General features: G+C 44.5%; 1 pseudogene; it reads left to right on the top strand.

The window, feature by feature from the left end:
• The first annotated feature begins 17,426 nt into the window (after positions 1-17,426).
• Positions 17,427-17,545, top strand: LOC134946447 (5S ribosomal RNA; annotated as a pseudogene).
• The last annotated feature ends 4,251 nt before the right edge of the window (positions 17,546-21,796 follow it).

The raw sequence follows: 21,796 nt of genomic DNA on the forward strand, positions 1-21,796 counted from the left end.
GAATGCATGACACCATTTTGGAGCAACAAGGGGACAGGGCTTCCAGCACCCTCAGGGTGCTGTGCACAGGGGTGTAGGGAGGGTAGTTCTGGTGGAGCTCGTGCTCCAGGCGGCCAAGACAGTACAGGGGGCCGCAGCTTGACTCCGCCGGAACCTCCGCCTGGCCACACGGATCTCGCAGCTGTCAGTCACTAACAGCTGCGAGCTTGAGCAGCGTCAGCTCTCTACCTCCCTCCCTCCACCCCTCCGCGCTCCGTGATGCACGGGCGTCAGACGCCAGACGGGTGGAGATGCGGCCAGACTTCACAGGACTGTGGAGACGGAGCAGCAGCAACGGCAAGCAGGAGCGGAGCAGGTGAGTATTGTTTTTTTGTTGTTTTTCTTTAGTGTGTGTAAGCGGCGCTACCAGGGGGCACAAACCAGGGGACACAATTACTCTGGGCACAGCTGCAGGGGGCAAAACTACTGGGTGCAAATCTACAGGGAGCGCTACTACTGGGGTCAAATCTACTGAGGGCACAACTACTGGGGGCAAATCTACAGGGGGCACAACTACTGGGGGCAAATCTACTGAGGGTACAGCTACAGGGGGCACAACTACTGGGGGCACAGCTACAGGGGGCACAACTACTGGGGACAAATCTATAGGGGGCACAACTACTGGGAGCAAATCTACAGGGGGCACAGCTACAGGGGGCACAACTACTGGGGACAAATCTATAGGGGGCACAACTACTGGGAGCAAATCTACAGGGGGCATGGCTATAGAGGGTTACAACTACTGGGGGCAAATCTACTTAGGGCACAGCTACTGAGGGCACAGCTACAGGGGGCATAACTACAGGGGGCACAACTACTGGGAGCAAATCTACAGGGCTCAGCTACAGGGGGCACAACTACTGGAGGCAAATCTACAGGGCTCAGCTACAGGGAGCAAATCTACAGCTGGCACAGCTACAGGGGGCACAACTACTAGGGGCACAACTACTCCGGGCACAACTACTGGGTCCATAACTACAGGGGGCATAACTGTGGCCATGCCCCTTCCCTATAAAGCCATGCTCTTTTTTTTTTTGCCGCGCACCTGTGTGTGTGTGTGGGGGGGGGGGATTGGCGCCAAAGGAAAACTTTCGCCCTGGGTTCCACAAGGTCTAGAACTGGCCCAGGTGGCCACGCCCCCAATTCAGTATAGGGGAGGGGGGCGCCTAAACATACCTTGCTCCAGGCACCATGACACCTTGCTACACCTCTGGCTGTACAGACTGCAGGATATGTGCACAGGCGCCTTGAGTGGCACTTGAGCAACGATACTGGCATTCTGCTAGCCAGATGCAGGGGCCATGGGGCAGCAATGGTGCCACCTTCTTCTGCCTTTGTGTCCTGGGCGATGGCACTGCTTGTACACCCATATTCACAGCCCTGTTTAGAAGAAAAGTGTGCCTGAAAATAGCAGGGACATAGGAATGCCTAATGTTGCAAAACCTCCGTCTGTATTCTATTAAAATTGAAGTCTTTTTGGCTTATTTAAATTTATGAAACCTTCACTTTACACGCTACACCTTCATCTGATATGTATCAGCAAATGTGAGAGACATTCAATGCAGTGGCCTTTATGGCAGATACATATCTGAGAATCTTTACCAAATATTGGGGGTCATTCCGAGTTGATCGCTCGCTAGCTGTTTTTAGCAGCCGTGCAAACGCTATGCCGCCGCCCTCTGGGAGTGTATTTTAGCATAGCAGAAGTGCGAACGAAAGGATCGCAGAGCGGCTACAAAACTAAATTGTGCAGTTTCAGAGTAGCTCCAGACCTACTCCTAGCTTGCGATCAGTTCAGACTGTTCATTTCCTGATTTGACGTCACAAGCACGCCCTGCGTTCGGCCAGCCACGCCTGCGTTTTTCCTGGCACACCTGTGTTTTTTCAAACACTCCCTGAAAACGATCAGTTGACACCCAGAAATGCCCACTTCATGTCAATCACTCTGCGACCAGCAGTGCGACTGAAAAGCATCACTAGACCTTGTGTAAAAGTACATCGGCCGTTGTGAAAGTACGTCGCGTGTGCAAACTGTGCCGCATGTGCATAAGTGCCGTTTTTTTTGCTTCATCGCTGCACAGCAAACATTTTTAGCTAGCGATCAACCCGGAATGACCCCCCTTGTCTTTGTATTACTTTGCAGTTTAATGCAGTTTAGAAACTCGTTCTCTATAAGTGCGTCTGTTAAGCACAGAACAACAGAATGATTGAAAGAAAAGATTTCAGAATCAGACTTAGACTTTCCCTTTGAGACCAATTGGATTTAATATTGCAATACCACTACTAAAATGTTATAGTTTGATCAGATTTTTCCATAGTGCAATTCCTCAAAATGTAATTACAACATGAAGTTTAACTTTATTAGATTGAATGCTGAACATTAGAACCTCAAAGGATTTATTTGGAGTGAGATAATACTACAACTTAAGCATTGTTGAAATTTCAAACAAAAAATTGTTAGAGCATAAAGTATAACTCTTATATACTCTTCAGTAATGAAATGGGAACCAGATTTTATTTAGAAACACTTGCTAAAGTGCGGGTTTTTAGAAGTGGAGATGTTACCCATAGCAACCTATCAGATTCTGCTTATCATTTATCTTCTACAAGATAATCGCTAGGATCTGATTGGCTGCCATGGGCAACATCTCCACTTCTGAAGACCCGCACTTTAGTAAATATACCACATAGTCTTTATGACAAAAAAAGAATCTGCCTTTGTGATGGAGCACATTTCATGTGCGTTTATAGGCTGGGGATCAGCTCACACATATCTGCCTCCAGTGTGCAAGTAACTGGAGCACTTTAAGGGACATAAATTACATATTCAAATAGAGAGTTATAGTGATGCCAAGAGTATTAATTCTATACAAATGTCACATTTGGTTAGTGTGTAAGAAATTAAGTTATTTTCTAAAAATGGGAGAGATGTATCAAACCTGTGACAAGTGGAGAAAATTGCCCCTAGCCACCAAACAGTACATTCAATAAAATCATAGGTAGTAGCTGATTAGTTGGTATGGACAACGTCACCTTATTTATTTAGAAAGTTTGTTACATCTCCCCCTTCAGCCTACTATGTTCAACCACCACAAAACCTTCTGGGGGTTTTATCTCTGGAAAATGCCAGCAGCGGCACCACGACCGCGACTTGCCCTGGACTTGTAGATTTTTGTACGCACCCCTATGGGACTGCAATCAAATATCAGGGAGTCCAGAGGTGCCATAAGTGCCAAATATAGCCGCACTTACTCGCGCAGAGTCAATAGAATTGACCTCTATGTAAAATATAAACTAGAACATGATTTGCAACAGACAACATAAATCTTCATTGAATGGCTATGTTTTTGCTTATTTTTCTGATATACTGTAGTTCAGTACTTTGACATTAGGGATTTTGCACCCTCCTCATTAATTAATAAGAAAGATTTTGCACTTTCTTCTAGTTATTCATTCTGTCACTGTATACTAACATTCCTAACGCCATTAAATTAGAATAATAGTTGATTATTTAAATTATGAAATGATTTAACATTTTGGGTATGACTCCATAGGTCAATGTATAGCCAACTCACTAGATATAGACGGTCATTGTTGGCTTATATATAGGGCCCTTGCCATGGGACCTGAACTACAGTATCAGTGAAACATGGCTTTCTCATCAATGAGTTTTCTAAGGACCTCATTCAGCATGGATCACATTCGTAAAGCCTCAGCTTACTCAGGCTGGCCATCGCAGGGGGCCTTGTGAGGCCAAGAAATCTGCATCCGAGATGCAGACCTTGGCTCGCCACTCCCGTAAAATGGGGGCAACACACCACTGTTTCTAGAAACGTTGGCCATCTCTGCCCCACCTCCCAAATGCCTCTGCCTGTCAATCAGGCTAAGGCTATCGGAAAAATAAAAATGCGAGCCACACACAGGACCCGCTCTGCACATATGCAGAATGGGGCCTGCGCAATTTTCCGATAATAGCGATACTGTGCAGGGTATCGCACAAGCGACCCATCCTGAAATATCCCCTTCGTACCTGTGCTGAGCAACACAATTACTGCAGTGTGTTTGAGGTCTTTAAGTCTATTCGTCAGTCTCTTATCGGTTTGAATCATTGACTCTATCCTTATGGTTGTGGTAATTTTAAATACTATAATAAATTTTAAGTTATTTGGGAAAGTTTTGTCCATACTTGATGAGTAACTTTTTGTCCTTTCCATCCTAAACTAGTTTACAGTATATGAGGAATATTGCTTTATTCAGCAAATTAAGACAACATATTAACAACTGTTTTATAGTTTTAATATTCAACATTTCCCAAATGCGCTACGAAATGAGACAGAATTGGTGCATCTTTGTATCTACTGTCTGCCAGCTTTGCCTACTGCAATAGTATGTAAATATCTATATCAGAATGACATCTCCACTGCGAATAGAATGCCTGTCTTCATGGCAGATATGGTTAAGTAACATTGTTTAATAAAAAAAAAAGTATACTAAGACATTGATGATTGACAGCATAACATGCAATTATTTAGAAAAATAATATTCTTTGAACGCTAGAATTTCATATCCTATCATTATGATTTATTTCAGTAGACAGTAATGTAAAGTATAACTTTAACTTGCAATAATTCTTTCAGTCACATTAATAGCATGTGGTAGTTACTGTGTGTTTTGTTTATGCTTGTTATATGCTAGGAGGAATATTATTGCCACAAATACTGTATTTGCCCATCAATGGGCTACAAGCTCGTGTTTTAGGGTTATGTCTACAGTCAGTTTTCTGACACCAGTATCACATACTTCCCAAGGCCTTATGCAAAGATGAACGCAACTTGGGCACAGATTGTCCTGCGAGTTAGTAGTGGGAGGTCTCCCTGCACCAGCAAGGACTCATTAACAGAGGCTAGCGGTAGGACTGATATGTAAGATATGGTTATATCTGTCTATTTACATGCATTATCCCACTACATCAGAGCTGGCCCTAACCAATATGATGCCCTAGGCAAGATTTTGGCTGGTGCCCCCTAGCACCGCCACTAGTTCTGCAGGAGATGCCTGGCATGAGTCATCTGGCAGCTCTGCTAAAGTCTGGCGCCTTTTGTTTCTGAAAATGCATCTTACTTGCATTACTATGTGGCTAGGATGCACAAGCAGCTTCTGCTGATTAAAATGATATGCAGCATGTCTATATTCTGTGTGTGACTGCGGCTGTATCTGCATACGAAATGCTACATTACAGTGAATTCCAGGAATACACTGTAATGTAGCATTTCATATGCAGATACAGCCGCAGGCACACACAGAATATAGGCATGCCGCATATCATTTTAATCAGCAGAAGCTGCTGGTGCTCCTAAGCATACCAAATGCCCTAGGCATTTGCCTAGTTTGCCTATGCCTAAGGCCGGCTCTGCACTACATGATTCACCTTATGAGGAGAACAGAGGTATAATAACTTGCTTTGTGTAACATTAAGCAGTGTATACACTGGACAAGTCAAGTAAACAGTTTGTTTGCAGTGAAAGACTATTATGCTGGTACAAAGATTCCTTATTAACTTTACACCTTCAAGCGGACGGATTAATAATACCTACTTGGATTAAAAAGACTACATGTGCTACTGCTCTCTGGAGGAACAATGGGTTAAATTCAGAGAGGTACGCACACCCACTGGTTTCCGTACATCTCCGATGGTGTGAATTCTGCGCATGCGCAATTGGTGCACTGCGCATGTGCAGATCTTGTTCTGCAAACCGCATGCAGATCCCCCTAAACTGTATCATATTTGGCACACTGCGACAGTTTGTGGGCAAGGACAGGGTAGCAATGAGCAGGATTCTCGGCATGTAAGAATCATTTTCAAGGTGTCCCGAGGTTAGTACCTGCCTCTTCTGATGGCAGCTTCCCTGGCCCAGGCAGCACAAAAACACCAGCAATCCAGAGAAACTTGAGGGTTACTCAGGTAAACGATGTTCAGGCTGAGGGATCCAATCCCTGCAGTGGAACACAACAGTAAGCTGTGGGTGTCTCTAGTCATGACCCCTCCTGCTGCTTTGCATAATTTAGCACAGCCGCTGTGTACAAATACATATAGCTGTGCTACAGCATCCATCTCTGAATCTGCCCCTTTGATACCACTGAGATTTATATAACAATTGTTTATACTCAATTTCTCATACGTCCTAGAGGATGCTGGGGATGCTTCAAGAACCATGGGGTATAGACAGGATCCGCAGGAGACATGGGCACTTTAAGACTTTAAAAGGGGTGTGAACTGGCTCCTCCCTCTATGTCCCTCCTCAAGACTCCAGTTAGATTCTGTGCCCAGTGAGACTGGATGCACACTGAGGAGCTCTCCAGAGTTTCTCAGAAAAAAGACTTTGTTAGGTTTATTATTTTCAGGGAGACCTGCTGGCAACAGGCTCCCTGCATCGTGGGACTGAGGGGGGAGAAGCAGACCTTCTTCTGTGAGTTCAAAGGCTCTGCTTCTTAGGCTACTGGACACCATTAGCTCCAGAGGGTCCGATCACTTGGTACGCCTAGCTGCTCGTTCCCGGAGCCGCGCCGTCACCCCCCTTGTAGAGCCGGAAGATAGAAGCCGGGTGAGTAACAGAAGATCAGAAGACTTCAGTGACGGCAGAAGATGGCTTTTTGAGGTACCGCGCAGCGGCCGCGCTGCGCGCCATTCTCCCACATCAGAACGGCACTGCAGGGTACAGGGCGCAGGGGGGGGGGGCGCCCTGGGCAGCATAAATCCCCAATTTAGCGACTGGCAGAAAGTGTATAAAGTGCTTGGGCACTAATTACGGACCCCCGCCAGTATAAAGATGTAAAAATTAAGCGGGACTGAAGCACGCCATTAATGGGGCGTGGCTTAGCCCTCACAGCTCTGACCAGCGCCATTTTCTCTTCACAGAAGCTGCAGAGACGCTGAGCCTGCCCTCCCACACTACTGTACAAGTAACAGGGTGCAAAACAGGGGGGGGGGGGGACAAGAGATTTGGTGCTAATTATTTGAAAGTAAAAGCGCTAACAGGACTGGGCAGTATTTTACTCGCTTCAGAACCGGGATAGGCGCTGGGTTGTGAGCTGGCAGAACTCCCTCTGTGTTTGGGTCTGTCTCCTATAGCCCTAGTGTGGTTGAGGGTGTCGGTAGGTGTGTGTCGACATGTCTGAGGCTGAGTGCTCTTCCCAAGAGGAGGCTGGAGTGGGGACAGAAAAGGCTGTGGGAGTGACCGTGTCGGCACCGCCGACAACTGATTGGGTAAATATGTTGAGTGTTTTGAATGCAAATGAGGCTCAGTTGACTAAGAGATTAGATAAATCTGAGTCTAAGAACCAGATATGGAGGAAATCCATGGAAGATGCATTGTCACAAGCTCAGACCCCTTCGGGGTCACAGAAACGTGCATTTACCCAGATAACAGATACGGACACGGACTCTGATTCCAGTGTCGACTATAGTGATGCCAGATTGAATCCTAAACTGGCTAAGAGCATTCAGTACATGGTTGTGGCGATAAAAGAAGTGTTGCATATAACAGAGGACCCTGCTGTTCCTGATACTAGGGTCTGTATGTATAAAGGAAAGAAACCTGAGGTAACGTTTCCTCCCTCTCATGAACTGAACACTCTTTTTGAAAAGGCTTGGGAAAATCCTGACAAGAAGGTACAGGATCCCAAAAGAATTCCAGTGGCATATCCGTTTCCTTTTGGGGACAGGGAAAAGTGGGAGTCAACCCCCACGGTGGATAAAGCTCTATCGTGTCTATCCAAAAAGGTGGCGCTTCCGTCTCCTGACACGGCAGCCATAAAGGATCCTGCGGATCGTAAGCAGGAAAATACACTAAAATCCATTTATGTCACTACGGGTTCGATACTCAGGCCTGCCGTTGCTTCGGCATGGGTGAGTAGCGCTATTGAAAAGTGGGCAGATAACTTTTCATCTGAGGTAGATACCCTAGACAGGGATAGTGTGCTTTTGACTCTGGGTCATATCAGGGACGCTGCAGCATATTTAAAAGAAGCTGTAAGGCAGGGGTGGCCAAACAGTCGATCGCGATCGACTGGTCGATCGCGGACATGCGACCAGTCGATTGCGATCCGCTGCCCATCCACCCGAAGCCGCGCCTCTCCTGCCTGCCGTCCTGCCCCTCAGTCTGGTCTCCGGCAGTAACGGCGGAGTGTATAGCTCAAATCAGGCGCCGGTTCGTTAGCCAATTAGAGCTCGCGAACCGGCGCCTGATTTGAGCCATACACGCTGCCGTCACCGCCGGACACCAGACTGAGGGGCAGGACGGCAGGCAGGAGAAGCGCGCGCTGCGCTCTCCACACAGCACGGTGAGCACTATGGGGGAATATCTGGCAATGTGGGGCATATGTGGCACTGTGGGGGCATATCTGGCACTGCGGGCACATGGCACAGTGGCGGCATATGTGGCAATGTGGGGCATATGTGGCACTGTGGGGTCATATCTGGCACTGTGGGGTCATATCTGGCACTATGGGGGCATATCTGGCACTGCGGGCACATGGCACTGTGGGGGCATATCTGTAATCTGACACTGGGGGCATATCTAGCAGTGTGGGCACATGGCACTGTGGGGGCATATCTGTATCTGGCACTGTGGGGGCTTATCTGGCACTGTGGGGGCATATCTGGCACTGGGGGCATATCTGGAACTGCAGCCACATGGCACTGTGGGGGTATATCTGTAATCTGGCACTGTGGGGGCATATTTGGCACTGTGGGGGCATATCTGGCACTGCGGGCACATGGCACTGTGGGGGCATATCTGTAATCTGGCACTGTGGGGGCATATCTAGCAGTGTGGGCACATGGCACTGTGGGGGCATATCTGTATCTGGCACTGTGGGGGCATATCTGGCACTGTGGGCACATGGCACTGTGGGGGCATATGTGTATCTGGCACTGTGGGGGCATATGTGTTTGAGGTTTTTACCTGTGGGGGCCAATGTGTTCTTTGGTGTGAGACAGTCATTACACTCTGTGCAGCAAGGCTACGTCCCTTTTTTTTGTTATACCACGCCCACTTTTTTGTTATAGCACACCGCTTTTTTATTCCTCCTAGGTAGATCACAAAAGCTTTTTAGCTTTCAAAGTAGATCGCCGACTCCAAAAGTCTGGCCACCCCTGCTGTAAGGGATATTGGCCTTTTGGGATCATGGGCCAATGCCATGGCAGTCTTAGCTAGGAGAGCATTGTGGATTCATCAATGGAATGCTGATGCTGACTCTAAGAAGGCGATGGAGTCTTTACCGTTAAACAGTAGTGTCTTGTTTGGTGACAACCTCACTGACCTGGTATCTACGGCTACCGCGGGAAAGTCGTCATTTTTGCCTTATGTTCCTGCACAACAGAAGAAAATGCCCCACTATCAGATGCAGTCCTTTCGGCCCAATAAATTCAATAAAGGACAAGTGTCCTACTTCCTTGTTGCGAGAGGAAGTGGAAAGAGGTCATAGGCTGTGGCAAGTTCCCAAGAGCAGAAGTCCTCCCCGGCTTCTACCAAATCCACCGCATGACGCTGGGGCTCCTCTGCGGGAGTCCGCACTGGTGGGGGCACGTCTCAAACTCTTCAGTCAGGTCTGGGTACACTCGGACCTGGATCCTTGGATATTAGAAATAGTAACCCAAGGGTACAAATTAGAGTTTCAAGGCGTGCCCCCTCACCGATTTTTCAAATCGGCCTTGCCAGCTTCTCATCTAGAAAGGGAGGTAGTATGCGCGGCAATACTAAAGCTGTGTCAAAATCAAGTCATCGTCACGGTACCCCCGTCACAACAGGGGGAAGGCTTTTATTCGAGCCTGTTCATGGCTTCGAAGCCGGATGGCTCAGTCAGACCGATTCTGATCCTAAAATCCCTCAATTTCTTTCTGAAAAAATTCAAATTCAAGATGGAATCTCTCCGAGCAGTGATCTCCAGTCTGGAGGAGGGGGATTTTCTGGTGTTGGTCAACATAAAGGATGCTTACTTACACGTTCCCATATATCTTCCACATCAGGCATACCTGAGGTTTGCTGTCCAGGATTGTCATTACCAATTTCAGACGTTGCCGTTTGGTCTATCCACAGCACCAAGGATTTTCACCAAGGTTATGGTGGAAATGATGGTTCTCCTGTGCAAGCAGGGAATTACAATTATCCCGTACTTGGATGATCTCCTCATAAAGGCAAGATCCAAGGAGCAATTGCTGAAAAATGTTGCGCTCTCACTGACGATTCTGCAACAACATGGTTGGCTCCTAAACTTGCCAAAATCACAGTTGGTTCCGACGACACGGCTGTCGTTCCTGGGTATGATTCTGGATACAGAATTACAGAGAGTTTTTCTTCCAGTGGAAAAGGCTCTGGAAATACAGAACATGGTAAAACAGATTCTGAAACCGGCAAAAGTGTCAGTTCCTCAATGCACTCGGTTGCTGGGGAAGATGGTGGCGGCCTACGAGGCCATTCCGTATGGCAGGTTCCATGCCAGGGTTTTTCAGTGGGACCTGTTGGACAAGTGGTCCGGGTCTCACCTGGACATGCACCGGAAAATAATCCTATCTTCCAGGACCAGGATCTCCCTTCTGTGGTGGCTGCACAGTTCTCACCTTCTGGAGGGACGCTGGTTCGGGATTCAGGATTGGATCCTGGTGACCACAGATGCAAGTCTCCGAGGCTGGGGAGCAGTCACACAGGGGAGAAAATTTCAGGGAAAATGGTCAAGCCAGGAAGCTTGTCTGCACATAAACATTCTGGAATTAAGGGCCATTTCCAACTGCATTCTGCAAGCGGAACATCTTCTTTGCGGTCTGCCAGTCTTGATTCAGTCAGACAACATAACAGCAGTGCCGTACATAAACCGCCAGGGCGGAACAAAGAGCAGAGCGGCGATGGCCGAGGCCACAAAAGTTCTTCACTGGGCGGAAAGACATGCAAGCGTTCTGTCAGCAGTCTTCATTCCAGGAGTGGACAACTGGGAAGCAGACTTCCTCAGCAGACACGATCTCCATCCAGGAGAGTGGGGTCTTCATCAAGAGGTCTTTGGAGAAGTGACAAGTCGTTGGGGAATTCCTCAAATAGACATGATGGCGTCTCGCCTCAACAAGAAGCTTCAGAGATATTGTACTTGTACTTTCTAGCTCTGGGCGCACCACCAATAGGGACTACAATTGAAAGGCTTAAATTTCCTTTCCAGCAATTATAATTGTCCACTTTTGGTTCCTCAGTCTGTTGCAATTTATCACACACCAGTGCCCGGTCGCTCTCTCTTTTTGATAGTAACTGTCTATGCTGTAGGGTAAATACAGCCTCTGACTGTGGCACGGTCTCCCTATCTTTGCTTTTCTACCTATTAACCCTTACATCTTTTCCCTCCGATCCTTTTTTAGCAGCCATCCTATTTTCTGAACTTCATACTGCCCAATTTTGGTCCTCCAATATATCAGGGCTAATTTAGGGGACATAAACTTCCCAATAGGTCTTTCGAACTTAACATGTCCACTTTTTCATTGAAAACAGAATTATCCAAACGTCCGAATGTCAATATTACAGATCCATTCTCAGATACTTACGAATATACCACTCCCAATTCAAATTGGCGTACCTCTTTTTCCAAATTACAGAAGAATTTACAAAAGAGGACACGCTTATCATGGGATGTTACTACATTAGAAAACTACATTATACACAAGATTGTACCTCGTGGCCTTAGACCCAAGGTATTTCCCTCCTTCCCTCTTGCAAGTGATAATCTGAAGAGTGAATGGGAAGCAGCATTATTAAAGTGTTCCAATGAACTACTTCACCTCTTGGTGAAACACGACACTCTTTTACTAGATCAAGTTGAGAAAGAGATAGATGAAATTGGGAAGGCCCTTGAAATCTGGGAGAAGGACCTACCTTTTCAAGCAGCCTTTGAGAAACATAAAAAAGAAATTGACTTATATGAACAGACTATAGTGGATCGCAAGCGGACTAAATTCATTCGAGATAAACAAGATTTTGCGACAGGGGATATTTTCAGGTGGAACCCCACACCCCTTAGTAGAAACCGAAAACCGAGGGAAAACCCTACCTTCTCAGAATTTGAATCTTCTACCAGCGGCGACTCAGCTAGTGAAACTTTTGAGAATCAGGAGGAAATTGATAATTTTCATCCCCGTTTTTTAGGCTCAGGTCAGAGATCAAGAGGCCGCATCAGAACACGAGGAAAACCAGGAGAGGGGGAAAGGAGAAACGACGGATGAAATTCAGACTGGGATATACCAAGGACAGCACGATACCCGGCCCGTCAGAGAAAAACAGTGAGATAGATTCCAACAATTCAAGCTCACTGCAAGTTATTAATCTATCTACTAGATCCCTCTCCCCTGATCACATGGCAGTACTCACCAAGGGACTCTCCTTTTCGCCATCCAAGTCTTTTAATCTATTCTCCTGGGAAAAAGATTTGAGACTGTTTGGGAGGAAGCTTCTCCTAAAATTTTTTTTCTCTAAACAGCAAGGCAGACAATTAGAGAATACCGTTGATCCTGACCTTACCATTGATGATCTTAATGCTATTCATGAGTTGGAAGAACTACAGGCCGAATCAAGCATGGATGCACCAGCCACATATAGGCCCCAGTGTAGGCCCAAATCCATGTTTTTTCCTCCTGACAATAACAACCCAAAGATCAGGGTGTTTTTGAACAGAGTTTCCAAAGAATTTGATGATATTTATGCCCAAACCAGACAGGGCCTTCACCGCTTCCCCTCGAACCTCAAATTCAATGAGCGCAAAGCTCTACAAGAACTGGAAACCTGGCATGATGTCATCTTCAAACCATCCGACAAAGGCGGTAATATCGTACTTTGGCCACGAGAAATGTACATTACTGAGGCTCACCGGCAACTCCACAACACCTCTTGCTATAAGAAACTGCTTAGTGATCCAACCACCAGATTTGTGAATTCTTACAATTCCATAATACAACACGCGGCAACACAGGGCACCATTACAAAACCGGAGCAAAAATATCTAACAACTCAGAATCCGAAAACACCCACCTTCTACTTACTTCCTAAGGTACACAAGGATGCCTCTATACCACCTGGAAGACCAATTATGTCCGGTAACGGTGGATTGTTGGAACAACCAAGTCGGTTCCTGGACCTCCATCTCCGTGAATTTGTCCTTTCTCTACCCTCCTATTTGCAGGATACAGCGGATTTACTACGCAAGATTCATAATATACACTGTGAAGAAAATCTTTTATTGGTAACTCTAGATGTAGAAGCACTCTACACGAGTATTAATCATCACCAAGGAATCACAGCCGTTAAATATTATTTGGATCAAGGAGGAGCCAGTGTCTTCTCGGCTTTTCTCCTGATATTGCTTGACTTTGTCCTTTCTAAAAACTACTTTGTATTTCAGGACCAATTTTTTCTGCAAATAAGGGGAACCGCAATGGGCGCGGCCTGCGCCCCCACCTATGCTAACCTATTTTTAGGATGGTTGGAGCATTTCTATGTTTTCAACTCAGTGAATGAGTGATACACCACGCAAGTGGAATTGTGGTTGAGGTATATCGATGACGTATTCATTATCTGGAATGGAGAAAGGGACCTCTTAATGGAATTCATTGGACTACTCAACACCAATGATTTGAACATCAGGTTGACCCACACCATCAGTTCAGACAGGGTTCCGTTTCTTGACCTGAATATCTATAGATCTCACACGGGCTATTTGGAAACAGAACTATATCAGAAGGAGACTGCAACCAACAGTCTCCTTTTCCAAACCAGTTCACACTTCCCTCCGACCATTGAGAATATATACCAAAGGAGAATATCTCAGGCTAAGGCGTAATTGCTCCGAGGATCACATTTATCAAACCAAGAGCTGGGAACTCACCAATCACCTCTATGCCAGAGGATATAGCAAACGGTCACTCAAACGAGCCTATCAAGCCACTACATCTGTCAAGAGAGATCATCTAATCTTTGGGACTAATAAGGTAACACCAGAAAATGAAGATACTATCAGATTTATAGGAACATTTTGCCCTGAGTGGAGAATACTCAAGGATGCCATAACCAAGCACCTTCCTATACTTCGGATGGATCCGGATTTATTTCCCGTTGTGGGACCCACGGTACAGATGAGCTGGCGTAGATCTAGAAACATCAAAGATCAATTAGTTCGGAGCCATTTGTTGACTTCAGTACGCAAGAAGCCAGTGACAACAGGCTCCTTTCCGTGTGGCCAATGTAAGTCGTGCACACACATACTGCAAACCAATATGGTTACAGACAAGTATGGTCAATTAACCAAGATACGTCATTTTTTCAACTGTAACACACAAGCGGTAATTTACTGCATTACTTGCAGCTGCAATGTAAAATATGTCGGTGTGACTACACGTAAACTGAAAGAAAGGGTCTTAGAACACCTGGGGAATATTCGAAATGCACCTAAAGATCTGGCACGCATGAAACAACTTACCACGATTGCCAAACATTTCTATTTTCAGCACAAAGGATCCATTAAGGAATTGAAAGCCTTTGGCTTAGATCGCATTCATCTGGGCATACGAGGAGGCGACATGACCAAAGAACTATATAAAAAAGAGAGCGAATGGATCTTTCGCCTCGGGAGTCTCAGACCCCTCGGACTGAATGAAAACATAAATTATGGTGTCTTTCTATAATATTGCTTAATTCCAACTTCATTGGCAATACTTTCTACACTCCAATTAACTCAATTCTTTATTTCCTTCTTTTCACTCCCTTTCCAACATTTTGTGTCACCACTTGGCCCTAACAATCTGACCGCTTTATTTTGATGGTGTTAATCACCCGCACACACTACCCACACATTCTCTCATATCCATCTCATTTTTACCCAACCAATGTCACATTTTTCCTTCCCATTCCCACTCTGGTCATGTTTTACGAATTCATAATGTTCGGTTCTCACGTTACACATTGATCACCTTCCACTGGTTGGTTTCTAATTTTCATACCAAGTTCCCCTTTGTCAACTTTCGCACATTCCCCCAGTCATCCACTTGTATTCAATCATGTACGTGTCACCCCAACACTTTCACTGCCTACCTAATATCAGGTCCTCCCTCTTTATCCCACGGAGTATTTTCATCTCCTTTTGGAGACTTCACTCCTACTTGCATCACATGCTCACTTTCAGGGCAGCATCTTTCAACACACATGGTGATCTCACACTTTCACCCCTTCCTCCCCTGTCAATTATTCCTTGTAATCCCAATTTTTATATTTATTTTATTTCCTTCACCTTACCATGTTTTTTATACCCTCTAAATATGGGATTTGGGCTCTCATTTCAGCCCGCATCCCCATGGCCTATTCAACCTATTAATTATTTCTAATGATATATGTCACTTTTTTATATACTCTTATGTTTTTGCCATAACCCCATATCATCCTACTAAATTAGCATCATTTTATCCCTATTTGTCAATTACCACACCTCTCCCCGTTCCTTAGGTCGTCACTATACTCCCTTGCCCCTCCTATATCTCGTTTTATTCATTTTTCTTTCCCTCACTCCCCTCCCCCCAATATGTAGAACATTTTATGATATTTTTTTTTTCATTTCATTTTGTTCTCTTTCCTTACTCTGTCGCAACGGCCATCAATACTGAATTACCTTTTTCCTGGGTGCGCTACAATCTACGCATCACTGGGATCCCATATCTAGTCCTGACACATCTTCACCCTGATGCACAGTAATGATGTTCAACCGAAGTACACTTCAAAGCAATAAACTTATTATTTTTTCACATTTTTTCGTACAGTATTTAAATTTTTGTTCCTACTACTCCTGGCAGCTATTCCCTTTTCCAACATGGCGCCAAGGCATTCCGTTTAGTGACTGTGTTTCCTGTACAGTATTGAGCTCGGTATTATCCGTACACCACAGGAGCACATTCACTCCCCACTTCTCACATTTTGCCCACTGGTTAATTGGTCCAGGGGCATCTACGCCCTGATTGGCCAAGGCTCACGAAAATCACGTTCCCATTGGCCCCAAGCACCCATGGGTTTTCCCAAACCTTCCGCCCGTAATTGAAGTTGGCAACCTTAGTTTTGTATTTCAGCAAGTCCAAGTCCTTAACAGCAATACCCGGGTGCCCCACAAGTTTATTTTAACTTAATTATACCTCATTCCCATCATTTTATGTTTTACAACAGGATGCACTCCTGGCAATCCCATTTTCAATATGGCGCCACCTTTTTCCCCGTGACCAGGCCTCTCCCATTGCCCTGATCACATGGGCCACTCCCTTACGTATGCCCATGAGCCTCCCCTTTCCCGGCTTCCAGTCCGCCCACATACCACTGTCATCTAGCGCACCCACGCTTTGATTGGCTGGGATGCGCCACACACCCGTTTCTCATTGGCCTCATGCGCCTCAATGGGAACCTCCAATACCTCCACCCCCATGACTAATTAGGTACGAACAGCCCATTGGCTGCTATCTATACTAGCAGGGTTTTTAAACCCCACATGCAGTATCGGCTATGAGATCCCGGAAGTGAACAAGCCCAACGGGCGAAACGCGTTTTCCACGGACTTTATAATGGGACCTTTCCTTGGAGGATCGTTTATTACCACCTGTCTCCTGAACCTGACACTTTGAGTATCATTTTTTTCTTATCTGTAATTAAGGTTTGAATTACCACTGCTATATGTGCTTATCGCATTGGGCACACTAATTAATACTGCACATTATGCAGTTGGGATTTTCTGTGCATATTACAGTCTAATAATCCTATAGATTGCAGGTTAGTACCACTGCCATATGTGCTTATCGCATTTGGCACACCAATTAATACTGCACACTATGCAGTTGGGATTTCCTGTGCATATTACAGCCTAATAACCCTATAGATTGCAGGTTAGACCTATTTTTTGCACACTGCTCCATTCTATATTTACGCAGTGTGTTACACTTTATAGGTTGGTTTCATCCCTTACTCAAAGTAATGATTTTCTGCAACTGTACTCACAAGTGTCTTTTGCACAAAAGGAATATATATGTGAATTATATTTGGATTTACAAATCTACCTGACGCTCCATATTTTGTAACTTGGTTTCTCCCTAGGGACACTAACCAATAGTCGAATTCTAATCCGTGTTAAATCTTTTTGAACAGTTTTTCTCCTTTTCACTGCTTACTATTTTCCGTAGACTCTCATCCACGATCCAGGGTGTACTTTGCCACTGAGTGGCAATTGTTTCACCCCGCCTAACGTGGAAAGCAGATCTACACATTATATGGCTTCATCTTTCTAATCTCCCTACCCTACCATTCCTATATAGGTGCACTCTCATTGGTAGATAGCCTCTCTACTATCATACCATGCTGCTAATGCCTGATCTCGTCCGATCTTGGAAGCTAAACAGCGTCGGGCCGGGTTAGTACCTTGAGAGGAGACTCCCTGGGAATACCCGGTGTTGTAGAGTAGGGACTATTCCCCTTCCTTTGAAGGGTGGACACCAACAGCAGTATCACCACTATTTGTTCTTTCAAAACTTTTCCTTACTTTCACCGCGTTCAGGTCATGCCAATATAGACATCTCCAATTTCGTGCAATATGGATTAGCAGGTGAATAATAAATTGCTTAGTATTAACCCAATCTAAGTGGTTTTCTAAGACACAATACTGACCTCCCTGGTTGGTCTCATTAATACAGAATATCTGTACTGGTCAGGAGAAACGGGTGTCAAACTATCAGGTGTCTGCAGCCTTTCTAATCCTTCTCGTGTGATTAACAGACCAGAACATTTTAAATATTTTCTCACATCTTTCTTATTTCTACACCTTTCTTTGGATCGCAGATGGGTAATTTTTTAATTTTGATTAATAAACATACATTTTAATTTTCCTTTCATAACTGAAGAATAATTCTTCTTTTCATAAGAGTGCGCCCACACAAGAGCTTTCTCTCTCTCCCCTTGTCAGTATATTGTTCCAGGTCAAGGGACCCTCAAGCAATAGCGGTGGACGCCCTAGTGACACTGTGGGTGTTTCCGTCGGTCTATGTGTTCACTCCACTTACACTCATTCCGAAGGTGATAAAGATTATAAGAAGAACAAGGGTTTAGGCGATACTCATTGTTCTAGACTGGCCAAAGAGGGCCTGGTATCCAGATCTTCAGGAGTTGCTCATAGAAGATCCCTGGCCGCTTCCTCTACGGGAGGACCTGTTACAACAAGGTCCGTGCGTGTATCAGGACTTACCGCGGCTGCGTTTGACGGCATGGCGATTGAACGCCAAATCCTAGCCAGAAAGGGTATTCCCAGTGAAGTTATTCCCACTCTTCTTCAGGCTAGAAAGGAAGTAATGGCAAAGCATTACCACCGTATTTGGAGAAAATATGTGTCTTGGTGTGAGTCCAAGAAGGCTCCTACGGAAGAATTTCAGCTGGGGCGTTTGCTCCATTTTTCGCAAGCAGGTGTGGATGCGGGCCTAAAGTTAGGCTCCATTAAAGTACAAATTTCGGCCTTATCAATCTTCTTTCAGAAAGAATTGGCCTCCCTTCCAGAAGTTCAGACCTTCGTGAAAGGCGTGCTGCACATCCAACCTCCATTTGTGCCCCCTGTGGCACCGTGGGATCTTAATGTGGTATTGCAGTTCCTGCAATCTCATTGGTTTGAACCTTTGCGTAAGGTGGAGTTAAAATTCCTTACTTGGAAAGTAGTCATGTTGTTGGCCTTAGCATCCGCAAGGCGGGTATCTGAGTTGGCGGCTTTGTCTCACAAAAGCCCCTATTTAATGTTCCATGCTGATAGAGCGGAGTTGAGAACTCGTCAGCAATTTCTGCCAAAAGTGGTTTTATCATTTCACGTAAACCAACCTATTGTGGTAAAACACAACAGTGTAAATTCCTGGCGCAAAGAATTATCAGCCCAATCTAAATCCTCATCAGATCAAGAATAGGAAACATAACTATCATCAAAATGTAACCAGGAAAGAAAGAACGGCCATCAAATCACTGAAAGACGACACTAATATTGTAATCAAACCCTGCGATAAGGGTGGGGGGATTACAATACAGGATTTGGAAGATTATGTTAGGGAAATAACCTCACAGCTCAAATCCAATGGAACTTATCAAAAATTAAAATCAGATCCATCTATCAGGATCAAAAATAATTACGTCAAACTTATTAACAAGTACCTAGAGAAAGGTATCTTAACCAAAAAGGAGTACGGTTTTCTTAACATCGAACACCCCAAAACACCCACCATCTATACACTTCCAAAAATTCATAAGAACCCAGAAAAACCTCCCAGACGTCCCATAATTTCGGGATCAGGAAGTCTGACGACTAATCTATCAGAAATGATAGACCATTATCTCCAACCCCTTGTAATAGAAGGCAAATCACATCTAAAGGATACTACGGATACTATTCAGAGATTAGAAAAGATAAAATGGGAAAGTGGTTCTTTTATGATAACGGCCGATGTCACCTCCCTCTATACAATCATTAACCATCAGGATGGTCTGAGGGCCATAAAATGGCATTTAGAAAGATCAAATATGATTCCAGATAAGATTGAATTTATTTTGGAGAGTATTCAATTCATTTTGGAGAACAATTATTTTTTCTTTAACGGGGACTACTTCCTTCAGAAAGTGGGAACAGCCATGGGCACCAAGTTCGCGCCGAGCTATGCAAACCTCTTCATGTCATGGTGGGAGGCTGATGCAATCTGGAACAACATTAGAGCCGGCGCGAACTTGGTGACATGGCACCGTTATATTAACGATATCATCTTCATATGGAGGGGCGATCGTCAAGATTTAGACACATTCTGCACTAACTTGAATTCTAATGAGTTAAATATCAAACTTACTTTTATGATCAGTCAAGAACAGATCAACTTTTTGGATCTCACCATTTATATCAAGGAGAATGTAATACACACCAAAAGTTACAATAAACCCACTGATTGTAATGGTTTAATTCCCTTTTCAAGTCAACACCACCCCCTTTGGCTAAAAGGAATCCCGAAAGGGCAGTTTCTTAGACTAAAGAGAAACTGCAGTGAACATCACAACTATGAAGAACAAAAAGAAATCATGAAAAGAAAATTCTTATCCAAGGGATATAAGAAAGAAACGGTAGAAAAAGCTGAGGTTGAGGTATCCAAAATAGAACGGAAACAACTGTTACATAAAACCCAGAATAAATTGGAGACCACGACGAGCACCACCGAATGGGCTTTTATATCAGGTTTTGGGGCTGATTATAAAAAACAAGAAAACATCATAAAAAACCATTGGCATCTCCTGTTAAGAGATCCAATCTTGAAGGAGATAATCCCAAAGGAACCAAGGTTTATTTATAGAAAGAGCAACAATCTGAAAAACCATTTAGTTAGAAGTGCTCTACCTTTTGATTCGTTTAATCCTATACGCACAAAAGGTTTTCACAGGTGTGGAACTTGCCTACCTTGTAGGACTATACCATCTGAAACATCCAAGACCACTTCCTTTACTGTAAATAACATTAAGTATGAAATCCATGATTTCATAACATGTCACACTACGAATGTTGTTTATTTGATCAAATGTGAATGCGGTCTATTATATGTTGGACGCACAGGAAGATCATTAAAAACTCGTGTAGCCGAACATTTACGCAATATCAAAAAAGGCGTAACCACACATACTTTATCAGAGCATCAGACACATAAATGCTCCACATCAAAAATATCCTTTTTTTTGGGAATCCAACAAGTAAGACCTAATTGGAGAGATAGGGATACGGAAGGCAATCTGGCCAAGGCAGAAATGCATTGGATGTTCAAATTAAATACCCTGATTCCTCAGGGTCTAAACTCTGATTTCGAACTAAAATGGTTTATTTAAATGAAGCTCACTATAGGATTGTACATACAATTTTGGTTAACAACATTGGTTAATCATTTAAGTAAAAATTTCCTTTTTTTCAAAAAAAAATTTTTTTTTTTTTTGGGGCATAATCAAGAAAACAGAACCATTTGCCATATATTTAGTTTATTGACAGTCTATAAACTTCTATAAATAGACTATCCTTCCCCCTAATAGATGTATCCCTATTTTGAAATGAGTTAGTGGAATATATTGGTTTCACTTATTTTTTTCAATATGGAAGTGTTATGCACACCAGTGCCTGCAGGAAAGTACTGGTGTCAGAACTGTTATGCACTCCAGTGTCTGCAGGAATGTACTGGTGTTTGAACTGTTATGCAAAACAGATGGACTCACAGACAAACTGGGGGATATGACATAACGTACACAGAAGGTGATAGGGTAACAAAATACACACAAAGTGAACAGAGAAGCCCAGAGGCTAAGGAACTGGGTATCTCCCTTGTATTAGAACTGCTCAGATGGAAAAGCAAGATGTTGTGTTTTAATACGTAGAGAACCCGAAATGCTGTTGCTAAGGGCAACAGCAAAACCCTAAAGGGTTACCAACGGGTGTGGCAGTAAACTCCTTGGTCAGAGATGGAATGATAGACACAAGGAGAATCTCCACAATCCTAATTCTCACTTGCAGTGCACAGGTTTTAGCTTACTGCCACTAAACTGACCCCTGACACCTAGCACAGTGAGACAGGATTAGACAGGCAAGTCTTAGAATACAGCCGCAAACTTGCTAAGTTCACAGAGTAGTAACAGAACCCCAGCAAGCTAAACGACTGACTCCAGTCTTA

This window comes from Pseudophryne corroboree, chromosome 7, assembly GCF_028390025.1.
Source record: "Pseudophryne corroboree isolate aPseCor3 chromosome 7, aPseCor3.hap2, whole genome shotgun sequence".
NCBI lineage: Eukaryota > Metazoa > Chordata > Amphibia > Anura > Myobatrachidae > Pseudophryne > Pseudophryne corroboree.